Source organism: Heptranchias perlo, chromosome 35, assembly GCF_035084215.1.
Source record: "Heptranchias perlo isolate sHepPer1 chromosome 35, sHepPer1.hap1, whole genome shotgun sequence".
In the NCBI taxonomy this organism is placed as follows: Eukaryota; Metazoa; Chordata; class Chondrichthyes; order Hexanchiformes; family Hexanchidae; genus Heptranchias; species Heptranchias perlo.
This window is the reverse complement of record NC_090359.1, coordinates 5223694-5230503: the sequence shown is the minus strand read 5'-3', so window position 1 is coordinate 5230503 and position 6810 is coordinate 5223694. Positions and strand designations below refer to the sequence as shown.

The 6810-nt window shown below is 45.7% G+C and overlaps 1 non-coding gene across 1 annotated transcript; it reads right to left on the bottom strand.

Moving 5' to 3' along the window:
* Window positions 1–5520: 5520 nt before the first annotated feature.
* Window positions 5521–5592, bottom strand: trnah-gug (transfer RNA histidin (anticodon GUG)). Its single transcript has one exon. It is a non-coding gene; the product is annotated as a tRNA-His (tRNA).
* Between the last annotated feature and the right edge of the window lie 1218 nt (window positions 5593–6810).

Here is a 6810-nt window from a genome sequence, read left to right as displayed (position 1 = left end):
GCGCTATAATTCATTATCGATGTTAATGGCTTGTAGAGGATGGAGGGGAGATTTACCAGAATTATATCAGGGATGGGGTTTAATTATGTAGAGAGACTCGAGAACCTGGGATTGTTCTGCTTAGAGCAATGAAGGTTAAGGGTTGAAGTAATCGACGTGTTCAAAATTATGATGGGTTTTGATAGAGTAAATAAGGAGAAACTGAACCCACTGGAGGGAGGGTCGGCAACCAACGGACGCAGATTTAAGATAATTGGCAAAAGAACTAGAAGGGAAATAATGAGATTTATTACACAGCGAATTTTTATGGCCTGGAACGCACTGACTTAAAGAATGGTGGAGCTCGATTCAATCGTAACTTTAAAAGGAGAATTGGATAAATAGTTGAAAAGGCAAAAATTACAGAGCTAATGGATAAAGAGCACGGGAATGGGAGTAATTTGATATCTCCTTCAAAGAGCTGGCACTGGCACGATGGGGCGACTGGCCTCCTTCCGTGCTGTGAGTTTCTAGGATTGTATACTTTCCATGTATTTGGTTGTCTAAGAAGAACAATGGCAGGCTGTCTGAGCAAAGCAGATGTTCAAATGCCCAAACGCATGAGGCCTCAAAGAATCAGGCCTAGATTTCAGCCCAAAGGTATTTTTTTCTGCTCCAGTCATCAGCACAACACAGACCTCTGAAACACAACCAGTCACTCCTTCCAATATCGCAGAGCAAGAAACAGACCAACTCTCAGTTTGGTTCAGAGTGAGTGCTGAACTTATCACATGGTGTCTGCACTAAACTGGTAATTAGAATCTCCAAATCACTTGGCTGTTTGTTAATACGGTAAATAAAACGATTTTAACTGACCTACCATTTTCAATCCATTTATTGATCATTCACAGAGGCCGAAAAGAGACCTCTTTGAGTGTATGAATCAGCTGTACGAATGATAACCCATTTGTTTTTAGTGATGAACCTGATGAAAATATATGTCGCTCATAGATATATTTCTCACGGTGGGCGAGAAATGAATAAGATGAAACAAAGCGAGTGTCTATGGTAATGTTTGAATGACCGACGCCAATCCGTAATTTATGCAATGTTGAATGTGTCAATTCAAAATGTGGATTTCCATTGGATTCTCTGCAATGTTAACACAAAACCCTTTGTTCCACGGGAAATGTTCGAATTCAGAAAAATTATTGTCTTGAATTTCTATATATTTGAGTTCCCAGAACGAATAAATGTCGACTCTTTGGGGTAAAGTTTGGGTTTGGCGACCTGCTTTAAAACTGGCTGTGCGGATTGACCGCTTGTTATTAAAACCTCATAGGGCAGGAATTCTTCCTGGACGGTCCCGTCTGACGGCCGGTATCGCTCGCTGAAACTCCCTCCTCTTATTCAGTCAAGATCCATTGAAGTCAAGGGAACTGAATATCTGGTGCGATGCGCGATGCGCGGTCTATCCGCTACCACCCACATTGTGCTACAGACCAAGAACATTATGTTTCCCACTGAAATGAACAGCAGGGAAATTACCGCGGTTTGTATAAACGGCGGGCGATTCGCCCACCAAATGACCTCCAGGCGGTGAAGACATATGTCGACCCCTCCACATCACGAGGGCAGATTTTGAACTGGCGCTCGGGCATGAAACTGCCGTTGGCTCTGTGGGACTGGATAGGCCCAGACCTACTGGAAGTGTTCAGGGTTATGCTTCCTGCAGGCAGCATGTCAGAGTCCACGAGGAAAGGCACCATCACCCTCATCTTCAAGCAGAAGGGGGAGAGGGAAGAAATCAAAAATTTGCGATGCATTTCCTTGCAAAATGTCGACAAAAAGATTCTGTCACAGGCCATTGCCAACAGGCTCAAGCTTGCTTTGGAGCGGGTGATCCACCCGGATCAGACATATACTGTACCTGGCAGCAAGAGTTCTGATAGCCTTGCTCTGCTTAGCGAGACGATCGCCTACTTGCAGAACAGGGGAGTGCACACCTGTCTGATCAGCCTGGATCAGGAGATGGCCTTGGACATAATATCCCACATCCACATTATCGTGCTCTCCAAAATGGGTTTTGGGGAGGGAATCCGTGATTGGATCCAACTGCTCTACACGGACATCCATAGTTCAGTCCTAATCAACCGGTGGGAGTAAGAGAGCTTTTCGATCAGATCTGGAGTTAGGCAGGGCTGTCCTTTCACTGCGATCTCGTTCGTATGTTGTACCAAGCGGTTTGCCACACCCATCAGGAAGGACGCAGGTATCAGGGGGTGACGATCCCAGGAAGTGGAGGCTCTCAGGTTAAAGCCTCCCTCAACATGGACGATGTCACCATCCTCTGCTCCGATCAGCAGTCATTCCACACACTGAAGGGCATCTGCGTCCATTTCGAGCTGGCCTCGCGGGCCAGGATGCACTGAATTAAAACTGAGGCCATGTTCTTTGGCAGTTGCGAGGCCTGATTTTTTGTCCCGTTCACCGTCAAGACCGACTACCTGAAGGTTCTGGGGATATGGTTCGAGGGGCCCCTGACCTGCACAAATAACGTGGAGGAGCGGATCACGAGGGTCAAACAAAAGCTTGGTATGTGGTTGGGGCGATCCCATTTCACAACCAGCAGGAAACTGGTGATAAGGTGTGAGATACTCACGGTGTTGCTCTCCGTGGCACAGTTATGTCCCATTCCCCACAACTCCGCCGTCACAGTCACCCGAACTATCATCCACTTTGTCTGGAGGTCGAAGGTAGAATGCGACCGACTGGCACACTCCAAGGTCCAGGAGAACGTGTGACGGGATGCACTAAAGTGAGGTGCAACCAACGCAAAGTGTCTATGGGGAAAGGCCACCGTATAAAGACTTTGTATTGTATTGTAAACCGTGAATCAAAGGAAATATATTGTGCTTGAATTGTAATATTGTGATCACATTGTGTACGACCTGTAATGAATTGGTTTTTATCGTGCTGGTTTGAAATTGTGGTGTTGACACTGAACTGTGTGTGTCTTAAAATTCTGGAGATTGGCAGCCTGCTTCAGAAACTGTGAGAAGTCAACTGGAAGAAACATCCTTTTAAGGCATTATCAACCTGGATTTGAACTTTCATAGAGTATATCTTTGAAACGTGAGGTCTCTCTGTTCATTCACAGCCGTCTGCGCCGTTCTATTGCGTGTGCACTTCCATTACTTGTTCTTTTTCTACTAAAATGTATTATCGCACAATAGTCTACATTGAATAAATTTATCAGCTGTCTCCATCTTCTATTATTGCGTCTATAATAGAATTATATTCAATTTAAAGCACAGAAACAGGCCATTCGGACCAAATATTCCATGACTGTGTTGATGTTCCACATTCCCACCCGTCTTCACCGCACGCTATCAAAATATTCCCTATTCCTTTCTCCCTCATATGTTTGTCCAGTTTTCGCTTACATGCATCTATGGTTGTCGCATCAACTATCCCTTGTGGCACCATTTTCCACATTCTAAGAACATAAGAATATATGAAATAGGAACAGGAGTAGGCCATCCAGCCCGTTGAGGCTGCTCTGCCATTCAAACAGATCATGGCTGATCTTCGACCTCATTTCTACTTTCCGGCCCAGTCCCAATTCCCTTGATTCCCTTAGAGTCCAAAAGTCTATCAATATGTCTTGAATATACTAAACGACTGAGCATCCATATCCCTGTGAGGTAGAGAATTCCAAAGATTCATAACCCTCTGAGTGAAGAAATTTCTCCTCATCTCAGTCATAAACGGCCGATCCCCTATCCTGAGACTATGCCCCTCGTTAAAGACTCTCCAGCCAGGGGAAAGAATCTCTCAGCATCTACCGTGTCAAGTCTGCTCAGAATGTTATAGGCTTCAATGTTATTACCTCCCAGTCTTCTAAACTCCAGAAAGTATAGGCCCATTCTACAATCTCCCCAATAGGACAACCCTCCCATCCCAGGAATCAATGTAGTGTACCTTCGTTACACTGCCGCGAAGGCCAGTTTAACCTTCCTAAGGTAAGGAGACCAAAACTGTACACAGTACTCCAGCTGCGGTCTCACCAAAGCCCTGTACAATTGCAGCATGACTTCCTTACTCTTGTACTCCAACCCCTTCCAATAAAGGCCAGCATTCCATTTGCCTTCCTGATTGTTTGCTGCAGCTACATGTTAACTTTCTGTGTTTCTTGTACCAATACACCAAAATTTCTCTGAACAAAAATATTTAATAGTTGTTCTCCTTTGAAAAACATTCTGTTTTACTATTCTTCCTACCAAAATGAATAACCTCACATTTACCCACATTATACTCCATCTTTCACCTTCTTTTCCACTCACGTAACCTGTCTATATCCCTTTGAAGACACTTTGTGTCCTCCTCACAGCTTACTTTCCAACGTGGCTTTGTATCGTCAGAGATCTTGGATGTATTACACCAATATAGATTTTAAAAACTAAGGCCCAGTAAAGGCCGGTATCGCTCTCTGATAAGTCAAGAGTAACATCCCTGCGAGGACATTGGTCCCAGCCCGGTTGAGATGCAACCTGTTTATCTTGTACAGGTCTTTAGTATTAATCAAAGTGCACAATGACGACCTGGTAAAGCGAATATCTCTCCACAGATGCTGCCTGACCTGCTGAGTGTTGCCAGCAGTTTCTGGGTTCAATTTTGAGTTTTCACCATGGCAGTTTTCCTGACAACCTGCAACTTGCCTCTTGGGCGCAGCTTCAAGCACAACTTTCTTGTGCTCTTCTCAAACAAGATCGCACTTTAATTTCCCACACACGAGCTCGAAAATCTGCCGTTTCCGCACACAGCGTCCTGCGCCACGAGAATTTCAATGTTCGTTCGCTCATGGCCTGTCACTCTTTATATTTATCCTCTACTCGATTCAATCGCACGTTTCAACAGAACTATTGAGATCAAGGCGGAACACTTCCGATCTTACTTCACCGCCCCAACTTGCCAAATATTCACCTTTCATCCGCCATTCGCAGCTCTGCAGCGCTGCCCGTCGCTCACACACCTCAACTGCTTAGAGAAAAGAGCCAACAAGCATCAAAACAAAAACCAGTTCTTCAGTTAGCATCCCCTGGATCACAAGATTCCCCAAGTAAATTTCGTGAACAGTCGGGCGGCTTTCTTTCCAGGGTCCAGCCCTGCTTTCGTGGTGCTTGTCTGTCGGGCGGTCACGCAGGTCGAAATTTATCGACTGGTTTCAAGGCACAAATGAACATTGGTGCGAATAGGACATGTGCCCAATTGAAACGGCGGTCGGAGCAGAGCAAACCTCAGGGCGTGAGATCGTGAAAGTGAATGGAAGGAGGGAAGTCAAGGCGGCCGATCGATTGTGGAAGGAAGACAAAGTGGGGAGAAGAGGTGGGTTTGAAATGCGGAACATCAAGTACAGGAATGTGAGAGTGCGAGGATTTGATGGAATCAATATGTTTTCGCCATCATGTATTCAATATTGATATACTGTTGCATTATATTCGCAAGCACGGGAGAGAACAAAAGAAGCAACGGACCATATGCCGTGACTCGGATTCGAACCGAGGTTGCTGCGGCCACAACGCAGAGTACTGACCACTATACGATCACGGCGCCACACGTCAGTGGTGTAGTTTCTGCCAGAACTATTTAAATAGCGCATTTGACGTAGTGAAAAGACCCAAGGCGTTTCACAGGAGCGTTTTTGAAAAGAATTTGACACCGAGCCAAATAAGGAGATATTCGAAGCAAAATACTGACGATGCTGGAAATAAAAACAGAAAATGCTCCAAATAATCAGCAAGTCAGGCAGCGTCTGTAGAGAGAGAAACGGAATTAAAGTTTAAGGTGGATGACCCTTCGTCAGAACTGGAAAATGTTGAAGATTAATCAGTTTTTAAGCAAGTCCAGAGTCAGGAAAACGATGGGGGAGGAAGGGGAGTGGAGGAAAGAACAAAAGGGAAGGTCTCTGATTGGGTGGAGGGCTGGAGTGATGAAATGACAAAAGGAATGATGGTGCAAGTCAAGGAGGTTGTTAATGGGACAAGTAAGGCAACAAAAGATGGGTCTGAAGGCGCTGTAAATGGCAACATTCGAACTACAACCAGCACTTGCTCTCCGAAAAAAATGGGAGCAGTGTTTATGATCTGAAGTTATTGAAATCAATGTTGAGTTCAGTAGGTTGTAAAGAGCCTAATCGAAAGATGAGGTGCTGTTTCTCGAGCTTTTGTTGAGCTTCATTGGAACGGTGTAAGAAGCCGAGGACAGAGAGGTCAGAGTGGGATTCAGACGGGGACTCAAAATGGCAAGCGAACGGATGCTCGGGGTTACGCTTGTGGACTGAACGGAGGTGTTCAGAAAAGCTATTACAAATACATCGCTGTTTCATCTGAAGGAGTGTTTGGGGCCTGGACAGTGGGAAGGGAGGAGGTGAAAGGGCAGGTGCTGCATTTGTGCACCCGCATGGGAAGGTGCCGTTGGGAGGAGAGCTGGTGTTGGGGGTGATGGAAGAGTGGAACAGGGTGTCTTGGAGGTAACGGTCCGTTCAGAATGCTGAAAGTGGAGGGAGGGAAAGAAGTTTTTTGGTGGTGGCGTCGCGCTTGGACGTGGCGGAAATGGCAGAGGATGAAACGTTGAATGTGGAGGCTGGTGGGGTGGGAGGTAAGGACGAGGGGAACCTATCATGGTTCTGGGAGGGAGGGTAAGTTGTAAAGGCAGAAGTGCAGGAAATAGGGTGGACAGAGTCGAGGGTCCAGTCAACTAAAGTGGAAGGGAATTCTCTGTTGAGAAAAAAACAAGATTTATCGGAAGCACTGGTGTGAAAGGTGGAAT